General features: G+C 38.5%; 1 pseudogene across 1 annotated transcript; it reads left to right on the plus strand.

Annotated features, from left to right (window-relative positions):
• Nucleotides 1-736: 736 nt before the first annotated feature.
• Nucleotides 737-7,819, plus strand: LOC307182371 (centromere protein K-like; annotated as a pseudogene). Its single transcript has 4 exons — nucleotides 737-758; nucleotides 4,196-4,591; nucleotides 5,389-5,491; nucleotides 7,641-7,819. The product of its transcript is annotated as a centromere protein K-like (transcript).
• The last annotated feature ends 7,240 nt before the right edge of the window (nucleotides 7,820-15,059 follow it).

Here is a 15,059-nt window from a genome sequence, read left to right on the forward strand (position 1 = left end):
ACTCCAAATAGGCCACGCATGCTAGAAATGACATGTTTAGAGCAAAGCGATCTCCAATCTAGAGGACTTGGCATGGATCATTCTCCTTGGGATCCTTCAATGTCTCCTCTCCCTTCCCTACCCTGTTCCAAAAATGCTTTCCACTTCACAAACAAGACAAGAAATGTTACCAAGGCTGTTGCCCAAGAATCATACCCCTGCCACTCTCTCAAATGGAAACCAATTACACTTAATCTAAGTTTCAGGAGGAAGCTGCATAGACAAAAAAAGACAAGAACTGGTTGGAACCAACTAGGCCCAAGATGGCAGAAGATTCAACCTCCAGTAGACCTTGAGCCTCATTATACACTCACAGTAACACATTAGCTAAATGACACACCCACCAGCGCCAGAACAGCTGATGATTGCCACAACAACCAGAAAATTCCACACAAGGACTAAAAAGGAGAGTTGCATCAGTTTTGGGTCCAAACCACTCATCTGTCTCAGATAACTCATGAATATCCCTCCCACTCTTTCCAAAACCCTCCCTTTTATTTCGACTCTCCTATATATTTGGTGTCTCTGCCTGAATTGGGTTGAGAAGTTGAGTTGTGAACTAGGTTCCTGCTTCTCCATTCTTTGGCCACTGCTGTTCCAGTCTCAGCATCAGTTTCATTATTGACTGCATGGATCCGATCAGAAAAAGAACCTCCCTGGCTGAAACAAGGGGTCTCAGCCAGGCTAGGACCCCAGCATGGGTTCTGTCGACGAACCTGGTAACAGAAACACTCCCCATTCCTCCATGGTCCTTTCACATCCGAATTTCAGACTCTTGCCTCTGGCCTCTAACCTCTCTCCATCCTTGTCTCAGTTTGGACAGCATTACCTTCAGGAAGTCTCTCAGGAGGTTTTCAGAGGCAGAGATGCCATAACATAATTCACATTCCATATGCCAGTATTTCTATCTAGATTTCAAATAAACCCACCTATTAAGTAAAATTTAACTTCCACCAAAATGGAAGCTCTAAAATGAAAGGGGTCTTGTATTCTTAACTTGTGATCCCCTACAACATATACATGAATAACTGATAGCCTGCCTTGACATGGGCATTCAACAAAATTAGTTTAATTCTGTAAACTACAGGTTAGTAATCCTTTTCTGTAAAGAGCTGTAAATATTTTAAGCCTTAAGAGATATAGGTCTCTGTAGCAACTACTCAACTTTGCTATTGTAGTGTGAAAGCAGCCATAGACAATCTGTAAACAAATTTGCACGACTGTATTCCAATAAAACTTTACTATGGACACTGAAATTTGAAGAAATAGTACTCTGATTTTTCTCAACTACTTAAAAATATAAAAACCAATTTTATTTCACAAGCCTTATACATACAAGGCAGAGGTCTGGATTTGACTACAGGTTGTACTTTGCTGACCCTCAGTATAAATGAATACAGTTTGAATCATTCCCAAATGTATCTCTATGATCCCATTCTTTCTGTTTCTCCAATTATCTTGTAGACTTATCCCTATCTCACCAGAGAACAACACTGATAAAAATCCTTCAATGAATGCCATGTTCCCTCTACTCTATGGGGCCCATATACATGTTAAATCCCAAACTTTTGCTCTCCCTTCTCTCTCCATATGTTTGTGAGGCAGGTCTTTTGCTTTTTGGCAATGCCTCTGATGTGTTCAGTTTCCTTGTCTGTGAACTTCCATCAAATCCCTCTATTTCCAAACCACGGGCTCACCCCTGAGCCCAACCCAATTAATGACTTTCCTAAGAATCTCTTCCTGATCACCCTCCACTAGGCTCCTAAACACCAGGCACTTAGCTCATTATCCTCTTGTAGACAGCAAGTTGTCTGATTGTTTGCCCTGTCTCTTTTCCAAACTAGCTCCCCACAAGAGTCATAGCTGATTTGTCAACAATTCCACAAATGGGCTGACAAAGAGTAAACATTCAATCAACATTACGGAATCAATGACTCTCACCGCTGGGAGGCACAGTATAATTAACAAAGAAGATTGAAATAAGCTAGAAACCATTTAGTATATCTGGCATCATTGCTAGTATAAACAGGGGCTTAGTAGAGGAGGGCCAACAGGCAAAACTAAAAAACAGAAGCAGTGGCTCTGTGGTGGTAAGTGATGGGCTGAGGAGAGTGCCATAATGGTTGCAACTTGCCACTGGGGCTGCCTGGCATTTCACAGGATATGGAGCCCCAGCCCTGAAGGAGAGACCCCTTACTGCTGGTAAGATAGGAAGGGGGCAAGGCACAACCTTTAAAAGAATGATAGCCATTGAGGACATGACATAAACTAGTTAGAACCAACTAGGTCAAAGATGGTGGATGATTGACTTCCACTAGACCTTGAGTCTCAGTATATGCTCATTGTAATATATCAGCTAAAGGACACACCCACAGGCACCAAGACAGTTCTGAGGCCAATGACTATAAAAGGCCAAAACGCAGGTGGTAGCCCAATTCCTAGAAATCCCCGCCCCCTTCCCCAAAATAGTTGGAATAATCCTCCCATTCATTAGCCTATGAAATTACCCACCCCTGTAAAAACTGACAACCCTGTATCCTAGTGCCTCTCCCCTTCTGAGATGGCCCACACTCTATGGAGTATGTATCTCCCTAAATAAACCTTCTTTCAACTTACTATGGCTCGCTCTTGAATTCTTTCCTGTGTGAAGCCAAGAACCCACACGCGGTAGCTATCCCAGGGACTTGGATGTGACCTGGGATGTTACCATTCTCTCTGGCCCCACTTTCTTTCCTGCAACACTTGGGAGCTGGATACCTGTGATACTGCAACTTAGAATAAGAAATATATATTTGGTCCCCCTTTCTGGCACAGAGCTCCTAAAACCCTTGGAATTTCTGGTGCTGAGATTGAAAAAGGTATCTTTTGTTATGTTAATACGGTGGCTTTGGAAGGTCGGGAAGGGTGAGGGCTGGCTTGGTTGCCAAGATAACCAATTGATAAGAGAGCTGGAACTTTCAGTCCCATCCCCAGACCTCTGAGGAGGGGAGAGGGGCTGAAATTAAAATCAATCTCCAGTGGCCAATGATTTAATCAACCATGCCTATATAATGAAGACTCCATAAAAAAACAAAAGGATGGGGTTTCTAAAACTTCCAGGTTTGTGAACTAGAACACTTCCATTCGCCACAGTGCTGGACCCAAACTCCATGGGGACAGAAGTTCCTTTGTTCAGGACCTTACTCTAGGTATCTGTTCCTATTGCTGCTGATTCCTAACTTTTAATATCCTTTGTAATAAACTGATAATCTAGTGAGTAAATTGGTTTTCTAAGTCTTGTGAGCCATTCTAGCAAATTAATTGAACCCAAGGAGGGGATCGTAGGAACCTCTGATTTTTAGCCAGTTGATCAGAGACACAGGTGACAACCTAAACTTGTGATTGATATCTGAAGCAGAAGGGGGCAGTTTTGTGGGACTGAGTCCTTAACCTGTGGAATCTGATGCTATCACTGGATAGATAATGTCAGAATTGAGTTGAATTGCAGGACACCTAGAGAATTGCTTGGTGGTGTGGGGGAAAACTTCCCACGTGCTGGAATTGGGAATTACCCAAAGTCCAGCCAGGCCTCAAGTGCCACTCTTATCTAGCTCCTGCACCAATGACAGCTCCAAAAACCCACCTGTTAGGAGGGAAAGACAAAGTGGTAGGGAACTGAGGAAACTGATTAACTTGAGGGCTTCCCTTCAAGTACTCCTTTATTCTCTAGCACATTCTCTGAATAGAGTGATAAGGAAACTCATGCACAGATAGTATAAGGCAGGGGTCCCCAATCCCTGGGCTGTGGACTGGTACCGGTCCACGGCATGTTAGGAACTGGGCCACACAGCAGGACAAGAGTGGCGGGTGAGCCAGCGAAGCTTCATCTGCTGCTCCCCATCTCTCACATTACCGCCTGAACCATCCTCCCCACCACCCTGGTCTGTGGAAAAACTTTCTTCCATGAAACCAGTCCCTGGTGCCAAAATGTTGGGGACCACTGGTTTAAGGGATTGCCCAAGGTCCTAAAACTTTTTAAATTATCATAAGGCTAAGAAAATTATAAGCGCGAGTCACTGAATCAGCAAGATACAGTGTACTACAGATGTGGAAGACACTAGAGATGCTGAAGAAGAACTTACCAAAGAAGGTGAAGAAATATGAAATGATGTGGAAGAATGTCAGAATAAAACATTGCTTGCTGGAACTGAGACATTCACTGATTCAAATGCTCAGTTATCATTAATTATGTCAGTGAAATGTTTAACCACCACTGGAATTAGTCAATGGCAGAAAGAAACTCCTAAATTAATCCCACTGAATGAAGATGTTCTGGTAACATTAGGAAAAGAAGAGTTCCAAAAATTAAGACATGATCTACAAATGGTACTGTCTAGAATGATAATGTCAAAGAATGAAAAGATAAAGAAAAAATAGTGGCTGGATGAACAGCAACAGATACTGGAATCTCTTAATATAGTAAACAATGAAACATCACATAGTGACATTTTTTTCTGAATTGAGAACCTTTAATAAGCTGAAAACAAAAATGCTTAATATAAAAGAATTAAGGGTGTGGAGAAAAGGGAACCCTCTCGCACTGTTGGTTGGAATGTAAATTGATAGAGCCACTACGGAGAACAGTATGGAGGTTCCTTAAAAAACTAAAAATAGAACTATCATATAACCCAGCAATCCCACTACTGGGCATATACCCTAAGAAAACCATAATTCAAAATGAGTCATGTATCACAATTTTCACTGCAGCACTATTTACAGTAGCCAGGACATGGAAGCAACCTAAGTGTCCATTGACAGATGAATGGGTAAAGAAGATGTGGTACATATATACAATGGAATATTACTCAGCCATAAAAAGAAACGAAATTGAGATATTTGTAGTGAGGAGGATGGACCTAGAGTCTGTCATACAGAGTGAAGTAAGTCAGAAAGAGAAAAAAGATACCGTATGCTAACACATACATATAGAATCTTTAAAAAAAAAAAGGTTCTGATGAACCTAGGGGCAGGACAGGAATAAAGATGCAGACGTAGAGAATGGACTTGAGGACACGGGGAGGGGGAACGGTAAGCTGGGATGAAGTGAGAGAGTAGCACTGACATATATACACTACCAAATGTAAAACAGATAGCTAGTGGGAAGCAGCCACATAGCACAGGGAGATCAGCTCAGTGCTTTGTGACCACTTAGAGGGGTGGGATAGGAAGGGTGGGAGGGAGACACAAGAGGGAGGGGATATGGGGATATATGTATATATATAGCTGATTCACTTTATTATACAGCTGAAACTAACACAACATTGTAAAGCAATTATACTTCAATAAAGATGTTTAAAAAAAGAATTTAAGGAGAAACTCTTGATTACCTTGGGTGAGTTTTGAGAAGACCATTTTCCTGTAACTGATAGAAAATTGAAAAAGAAAAACATTGTCTATTCTTGCCTCCTTTGTTGTAGATTAATTGAGCATAAGCACCTGGGTTTAGTTCTGGGCTTTCTATTCTGTTCCATTGACCTGTGTGTCTGTTTTTATGCCAGTACCATACCGTTTTGATTACCGTAGCTTTGTGCATAGCCTGAAGTCAGGGAGCCTGATTCTTCCAAAAGTGTCCTTTCTCAAGATTGTTTTGGCTATTTGGGGCCTTTTGCATTTCCATATAAATTTTAAAATTATTTGTTCTAGTTCTGTGAAAAATATCCATGGCATTTTTTTTTTTTTTTTTTTGCGGTACATGGGCCTCTCACCGCTGTGGCCTCTCCCGTTGCGGAGCATAGGCTCTGGATGCTCAGGCTCAGCGGCCATGGCTCACAGGCCCAGCTGCTCCGCGGCATGTGGGATCTTCCTGGACAGGGACACAAACCCGTGTCCCCTGCATCAGCAGGCGGACTCTCAACCACTGCGCCACCAGGGAAGCCCCCATGGCATTTTAAAAAAAATAGTTATTAATTTATTTATTTGGCTATGCCAGGCCTTAGTGGCAGCAGGAAGAATCTTCACTGTGGCGTGCTGGATTCTTAGTTGTGGCATGCAGGATCATTTTAGTTGCAGCATGCAGGCCCTTAATTGTGGCATGTGGGATCTAGTTCCCTGACCAGGGATCGAACCTGGGCACCCTGCATTGAAAGCATGGAGTCTTAACTGCTGGACCACCAGGGAAGTCCCACCCATGGTATTTTGATAGAGATTTCATTGAATCTGTAGATTTCCTTGGGTAATATGGTCATTTTAACAATATTGATTCTTCCACTCCAATCACACAGTATATCTTTCCATCTGTTTGTGTTGTCTTCAATTTCTTTCATCAGTGTCTTATAGTTTTCCAAGTACAGGTATTTTGATCCCTTAGGTAGGCTTATTTTTAGGTATTTTATTCTTTTTGATGTGATGGTAAATGGGATTGCTTTCTTAATTTCTCCTTCTGATTAAAAAATGGGCAGAAGACCTGAATAGACATTTTTCCAAAGAGGACATACAGATGGCCAACAGGCACGTGAAAAGATACTCAACATGGCTAATCATTAGGGAAATGCAAGTCAAAAGCACAATGAGGTATCACCTCATATCTGTCAGAATGGCTATCATCAAAAATAGCACAAATAAGGGAGTTCCCTGGTGGCCTAGTGGTTAGGATTTGGCACTTTCACTGCAGAGGTCTGGGTTCAATCCCTTGTTGGGGAACCATCCTGCATGCCGTGTGGTACAGCCAAAATACAAAAAAAAAAAAACCAAAAACCCACAAATAATAAATGTTAGCCAGGACTTGAAAAAGAGAACCCTCATACGATGCCAGTATGAATGTAAATTGGTACAGCCACTGTGAAAAACAGTTTGGAGGTGTCTCAAAAAAAACTAAAAATAGTGCTAACATATGTCCCAGCAATTCCACTCCAGGGTATATATCCATAAAAAACAAAAACACTAATTAAAAAAGATACATGCACCGCAATGTTCATAGCAGCATTACTTAAAACAGTCAAGATATAGAAGCAACCTAAGTGTCCATCAACAAATGAATGGATAAAGAGGCTGAGTAACATTCCATTTTATGTATATATGGAACATATATTTTTCTCCATATATACATGGACAAGAACAAAAATTTGCCATTTGCAGCAACATGGATAGACTTGGAAGGTATTATGGTAAGTGAAATTAGTCAGAGAAAGACAAATACTGTATGATATCACTTATATGTGGAACCTAAAAATACAATAAGTTATTGAATATAACAACAACAAAAAAAGCAGCAGACTCACAGCTATAGAGAACAAACTAGTGATTACCAGTGGGGAGAATGAAGGGCAGAGGGGCAATATAGGGGTATCAGATTAAGAGGCACAAACTATTATTGATAAAATAAGCTACAAGGATATATTGCACAACACAGGAAATATAGCCAATATTTTATAACCATAAATAAGGCATAACATTTAAAAACTGTGAATCACTATATTGTACACCTGTAACATACAGCTTTATACAGCAAATAAACTTCAAAAATTTTTTTGAAAATAAATTAATTAAAAAGAAATTTTTAAATGATAACAAAAATATAGAGGAAAAAAGAAAAACATTAAAAAAATCAACTGCATAACTGATAGCATTACATGAAATGTTAGAGATTCATATAAATAGATTTTTTGATGTCCCACATGATCCATATGTCAAAATTAGTGATTACTTTTGGCCACCTTATAATGAACTGCTATTACTTAAAGGAATTGCCTTGAGACATCTAGACGATTCAATCCAAATAAGATTAGAATTCTTCTATGAGTAAAAAGGTGGTCTTTTTTTTCCCACACAGTACTTAAAGAATCCTTTTTGTTATTCAAAGATAACAGAAACACTGAAGACTACTTGAATGGAGAACATAAAATCAAAGCACTTAGTCCATCTTTCTTTTATTCTTAAAATGGCATATGCTGCAATCTTATTCATTTTAATATAGTCCTCTTTCATTCAAGTCAGTGCTTTAGTGTTTTAAACTATGTGAACAAGAATGCAAGTAAAAAAAAAAAAAAAAGAATGCAAGTAAAAAATATTCTAGACCTAATCATTACAAAACATTTAATGTACCTTACTTCATGCAATACTCTTTAAAAATTCTTTGTTAATTTATGATATTGCTAATGCAATATTTTCCATTAAAATTTTATGAGTTTCTTTTACGTATTTTGATGTCCATTTGATGCTTAACTCATTCATTTAGGAATTATAATGGACAGACTATTTTATTTGAAGATGGTTCTAAAATTAAAGTAGTATCTGATACAGAAGATAGCAAGATTTTAAAATATTTATCAAATCTGTTTCATGTATACTGCCTTAGTTTTAGATTTGTTTAAAAAAAGGAATATAAAATACTAATGGATAGAGTTAGCATGAAAACTAATGGATAAACTTATAAACTTTCATAAAACGAAAACTATTTTAATGTGTATTATATACCAAATGATATTAAACTACTCTTGATTCTGTTAATTATTACCAACAAAATTGTGTTCATAAAATTGTATTAATCCTTTTCTGGACTTTTCTGTAATTCTTTCCTGTGACTTTTCTGTAAATAAAACACTTTAATTTAAAAACAAAAACAGGGAATTCCCTGGCAGTCCAGTGGTTAGGACTCAGTGCTTTCACCACAGGGGCCTGGGTTCAATCCCCAGTCGAGGAACTAAGATCCCACAAGCCACGTGGCACAGCCAATAGATAGACAGACAGATAAATTAATTAATTAATTTAAAAACTAAGCAAAAAAGTGGAAGCAAAACTAATTGTGAAGTTCCTGGTAATCAAAGACTATGCAATTGTAATTAAAATAACTAAAAATAAATTTTAAAAAATTAGCTTGTAGCAATGTACTTTCAATTACAAAACAGCTTTTAAAATCGTTAAAACTCAGTTCCAATAATGTATAGCTATAACAGGACATAGATTCATAGATTTATGAAGATAGTAATCTATCTTCTAAGAATTTAAACTAAGGACATGGGCACAATAAAAGAAAAATATTTATGCATAAAATATCCTTCCCTCTCTTTCATAAAGCAATATAATTGTCCATTCCACCAAGGAAACTTTAAAAACCAATAAATCACCTATTCAACATTTACTCAGAGACCTCCTTACTCAGAACCCCAAAGTTCAATCTTAAAGAAGTAGGTTTTTCATTTTCTTCTTTAGGCAAACTTGAAATTTGGTTACTTAACTTTACTTGAAAAATATGATTTTTCTCCTGTTGCAGAGTCTGATACTGACAGAAGAATCACTGCTTGAACCCAGACCTCGTGTTCACTATCCAACAGAAAAAGAAATGTTGGACATAGCTTGGAAGAAAATGTCAATATGACTTTCATAGGAAACTGTGTGGCAGCATCAAGGAAGGTTGGCTGGGACTCAGCCCAGGGTCTGAGGCTTCTTCTGCCACGCAAGGCTCAGACAAATACGAGGGTGGTAAAGGGTCCCTGCAGCTGCCCCTGAGCCAAGGTCACTCGAGGCTCTGAGTGCCTACAATTATTCCTCTTCCTCTTGGATCAAGCCCTTCTCACTTTCCAGAAGCCTGTTTTCATTTTCTGTGACATTTTCTAAAGTTTGATATTAAATCTTTGATGCCTGCATTGTGCTCCTCCAGCCTGACAACCAATGGGAGGGAAGGGGAATGGAGAAGAGGAAAGGAAGGGGAGAAAGAGGAGGAGAGAAGACAACTTTGGGAGAGAGGGTTGTCAATGTGGAAGGAAGTGATACAAATAGGGAATGGAAGAAGGCAAGGAAAAATCCTGTGTGACTGAATTGGGATTGAACACATTATAAATACTTGAAAAAAATACACAACCCCATACAGATTTTATATGTCTATATATACTTATATACAACTACATATAGTTATATATACTATATATAGTTATAGTTATATACATAGCTATGTCTATATATCTGAAAGGACCTAAGAGCAATAATCTATTAGTATCACTGAGACTTTAGCTTCTAAATACCTTTCCACATTGTAAGAAATGAGTGGAGGGCAAGATGGGAGGATGGGGGAGAAAAGTCCTTTCTTATAGAATGTCAACTACAAAATACTGAAGGAATGATGTAGTTATAAAACATCATTTTGGACTATGATAGTAAAAAATTGTTTCTTGCAAACCAAAAAGGCATCATGATTGCAACCTAAATAAAGCTTGGCAACTTTTTTTTTTTAATCATTACAAGACAAAAATTTAATGAAAATTAGTCAGTGGGTATGTAATAATCCAAAGGGCTAAACAGTTACATGGAACTGTATTAGAAATTTAAAATAGAAGTAAATGAAGTAACTGTTACATGTTATCATCATCTGATTCATTTCTTCCTTCAAAGATTCCCTGGCGTATTTCTTTGCTAAGATGACACAGTCTTGAAGACATTTCAGACAGACCTACACAGAGGGCATTCTATAAAATACCTGGCTTGTATGCTTCAAAAATAATAACCACATGAAAATCAAAGAAGGCTAAGGAACCATTCCAGATTAAAGATAATCTTCAAAAGCCATGGCAAGTTGTGACAGGGCGAGAGAGAGTCATGGACATATACACACTAACAAACGTAGTAAGGTAGATAGCTAGTTGGAAGCAGCCGCATGGCACAGGGATATTGGCTCGGTGCTTTGTGACAGCCTGGAGGGGTGGGATAGGGAGGGTGGGAGGGAGGGAGACGCAAGAGGGAAGAGATATGGGAACATATGTATATGTATAACTGATTCACTTTGTTATAAAGCAGAAACTAACACACCATTGTAAAGCAATTATACCCCAATAAAGATGTTAAAAAAAAAAAAAAAAGCCATGGCAGCTTGATTGGATCTATAGTCCTGAACTAGATTTGTAACAGAAAAAAAAATGCTATAAAGAAAATTATTGGGATAGCTGAAGGAACTGGAATATAGACTGTAGATTAGATAAAAGAATTGCATAAATGTTAAAGTTCCTGAATTAATAACTGTACTGTGGGTATCTAAATGTACATCCCTGTTCTTAGGAAGTATATATGCATACGTGGCATGATGTCTGCAACAGTCTCTCAAATTGGCCAGAACAAACAAAAAAGTTTACACATAGTGGGAAAGAGGGACATGACAAACAAAATGTGGCAAAATATTTAAAATTAGTGAATCTGGGTAAAGGGTAAGTTAGAGTTCTTAATAATATTCTTGTAATTTCTATAATTTTAAGGTTGTTTCCAAATAAAAGTAAAATAAAAATAGTATGGTTAGAGTATACCCATGTATTTAATACATGTGTTGCCCAAGTGAGCACTTACACCCATTTGTTTAAAAAATTTTAAATACATAGAATATGTATGTATTAGTTATGTAAGTATAAAAGTATTTGTATAAAAAGTTTTTCTATTGTGAGAAAATGTTAGGTTCTGAAACAAGTAAAGATATTTAGATTTACACTTTTTGAGTACTCATAGAACAGATCTACCTAATTCTCTTAACTCTAAGGATATTCCAATAATTCTGCCAGTTCCTGATGCTTATTATTTTTATGAATATTTAAGTGGTTCCTTATCTAATTACGTTATTTTTATGTATTTGAATAGCTAATATGTTCACATAGTTTAAAAAGATCAAATGTGAGACTTCCCTGGTGGTCCAGTGGGTAAGACTCCATGCTCCCAATGCAGGGGGCCCAGGTTCAATCCCTGGTTGGGGAACTAGATCCCTCATGTATGAGCAACTAAGAAGTCCGCATGCCGCAACAAGACCCATTGCAGCCAAAGTAAATAAATAAATATATTTTTAAAAAATCAAATGCACAAAACGACATACAGTGATAAGTCTGCTTTTAACCTCTGTTGACCATATATCTCTATCTGCCTCGTAAAGGCTCAGTTTACAACCGTTATCCTGGAATGATTATGAATAGCCCCTTCTTTCAGAATTATGTTAGTTTGAATGATACTTAGATCCCTGTTCCTTTACCAGACTGCCACACCAAGACTTACATCAACACCTGTGTTAACAGTGTCTGTGTATACTCCTGGAGGAATTCTACTAATATATAAGTTTACATAAATTTTATCTTTTTAAATTTTAAACAAATGGGTATACCCATGCTATTATTTAACTTTCATTTTGAAACAATCTTAAACACATGGAAATTGCAAGAATATTAAAAAGAATTCTCATTTACTCTTTACCCAGATTCACTAATTTTAAATATTTTGCCACATTTGGTTTATCATGCTGAGGCACCATTACTTTCACATGGATTACAGTTTCTAGCCCCACTCCTCTCTCAAACGTCCTAAATGATTTGGAAAAATTAATACAGAAAGGAAGACTCCAAGAGTACAATATTGAAAGCTTCATAGAGTACATTTGCAGAAATGGTAGCAGAGGAAAGGGGGTGTGCAGCCAGTAGAGTGTGGAAGGTACACAAGGGGAGCTAGCAATGCTAATTTTGAGAATCGAAGAATTACAAAATCTATAGGCATACAGATACTTCTTCTGTGATTTACATAAAACACTGGAAACTGTCTTTCCCCCAAGAGCCCTTTATAGACAAATAACTAACATGTGTACCATATGCTTGGAGGCATAGATGAAAAGAAAAAAGAGGTCGAAATTTTAGCTTTTCCTGCCTCAATCCTGAATAACTTCAGTATTTCACACACACAATCCTGTTTAAGTCAACAAAGAAAATAATCATATGGATTTTGCCATTATTGTTTTCACAGTCTAATGAAGAGATAGATGGAACTAATGGAATTTGTATTTAAGTAGCCAGAAAATCACCATAACTAAACCAGAGGCCTCAATTCTCACCAAAACCTCCTGCTGGACATATAGGTATCTATTAACAATCATCATTTGTCAGTTTTCACATTGCTAAGTGAACGTGTCTGGTCTACTCTTACATTTAAGTGCTAGGGTCTAAGGATACACATACTTAGATATTCATGGCAGCAGTGTTGGTGAAAACTGCAGACTTCATGTGACCTAAACAATAGTCAGGTATAGAAGGGGCACATCTACTCTGGGATATAGATATAATGGTATCATTCATACATATATACATATATTTAACATTACTATGTACACACAAATATTCATAAGTATATATGTATATATACACATCTATATATATATAGTGGTATGAGATATAGATATAGTGGTGATAGATACAGATGGATAATGATAGAATACCATCTGGAGATGAAAACGAACAACTGTAGTTACAAGTAAATGGATGAATACTGAAAACATAATATTAAGTGAAAAAAAATATATACAGTTAAGAGCAGGCAAAACTATATCAACTGTATTCCTATAGCTTAAATATGTAATCACAAGGGATAAAATTATAAAGAACAGCATGGAGGATTTATCTCTGTTGGAAGAGGAGGTCAAGATTGGGAAGGGATACCCAGTAGTTTTAGGAGAGCCATGCATCTTCTATTTCTTCACTTGCGTGTAGGCCTGAATAAGGCACTTAGCCTCTTTGTATGACTTTTTTTTTTTTTGGCCGCACTGTGCGGAGTGTGGGATCTTAGTTCCCCAACCAGGGATTGAACCCAGGCCCCCTGCAGTGGAAGCATGGAGTCCCAACCACTGAACCGCCAGGGAATTCCCTGTATGACATTTTTATCATCTGTAAAATGGAATATTCCATGGAGAGCAAGAACAAGTGACCAATATAGAGCAAGTACTCAATAGATGTTGGCTGGTACTGGTTCCATTCACATCCTCTGTTGTACTCAAACCCCAATAATCCTAGGTTCTGCTCAAAAGTACAACGGTTTTAATGTGCCAAGGAGGACCACTGTGAGTTGGTCTGGATGGCTGTGCCCACCTTCTTATCAGCCTTGGTCGCTTGACCAGAAAATGGAAGCAGGTTCTGAGTTCTGACATGATCACAGGCCCAGGGCTGAACATACATGTCTTTTACCAAGCCCTGGGCTACTCACTTCCCTAGGAGTTCAGCTCATCTCTCTGGCTGGAGCCCCTTAACTACAGGATGACTTGGAAAAACTGATCCTGCACGTCATCTGTATTACAATTAAACCCCATGCTTTAGGATTCTGCATCACTGTTGCTTACCTGAATAATCAGTCGGGCTCTCCTTAGACTAATAGAAGGAAGTCTCTTCTTGAGTGCAAACAGAAAATGATTCCCAGCTTATTCTGCAGCAACATTCTCCGGGAGGGTCTACAACTCCTTCAGGACATGTGTTTTTCAAGCATATTAAAGCATGCACCTGTTTCCTTACTGATTCCTGAGTAAGCCTCAGGTCAAACTCGGTTCACCTGCTTGATGTCAATTTTCTTAAACCTGGGTGCTTCAGAATCCTTCACAAATACAACTTGCAGTGCTAGTTCCGGTTCCATCGGCTTTGGGTCAGAACCAGTCATGCATGAAGGTGATCCTGTCAGAAGAGCCTTGCACAGTTGGGATATCGTAACCGTCTTTGGATTTACACCACTCCCAGAATTTGTGACTGTCCCCACCAGGCAAATCATGGGATGTCTCTGCCCTGTCAGTTGGAAGGTGTCCTGAGGTAGAAAGAGAAGATACTATACCTCTAGGGCTTTACACCCCTGTCTATTTGAAAGGGTCCCACACCTGGGTAACTCTCCAAACCAAATCTTAAACAGCAGCTGACTTAGAACATAACTACAAAGCCATCCAAATGCTCTCTGGGCTTAACTCTGCTTCTGGGACTTGAGATTTGGGAGGCAGTTTAAGTCTGGTGAGCATAGGATTCACCAGAGAGCTTGTTACCCTGTGAGTTGTGATTCAGTAAGCCTGGGGTGGGAGCTGAGATCTGCATTCCTAACAAGATCCCAGGTGATGCCAATGCTGCTGGTTCACAAACCTCACTTTGAGTAACAAAGGTCTAGCATATTGCTTAAGGGCTTACTTGCCAGGGAGACAGATTAGATAGACTCCTAATTTTAACTAAACTGCTGGGGGATCTTGAACAACTCCTTTGCCTCCAGAATTGAGTTTATGACTAAAACCCCTCGCC

This window comes from Stenella coeruleoalba (assembly GCF_951394435.1).
Source record: "Stenella coeruleoalba genome assembly, chromosome: 2".
Classification (NCBI taxonomy): Eukaryota; Metazoa; Chordata; class Mammalia; order Artiodactyla; family Delphinidae; genus Stenella; species Stenella coeruleoalba.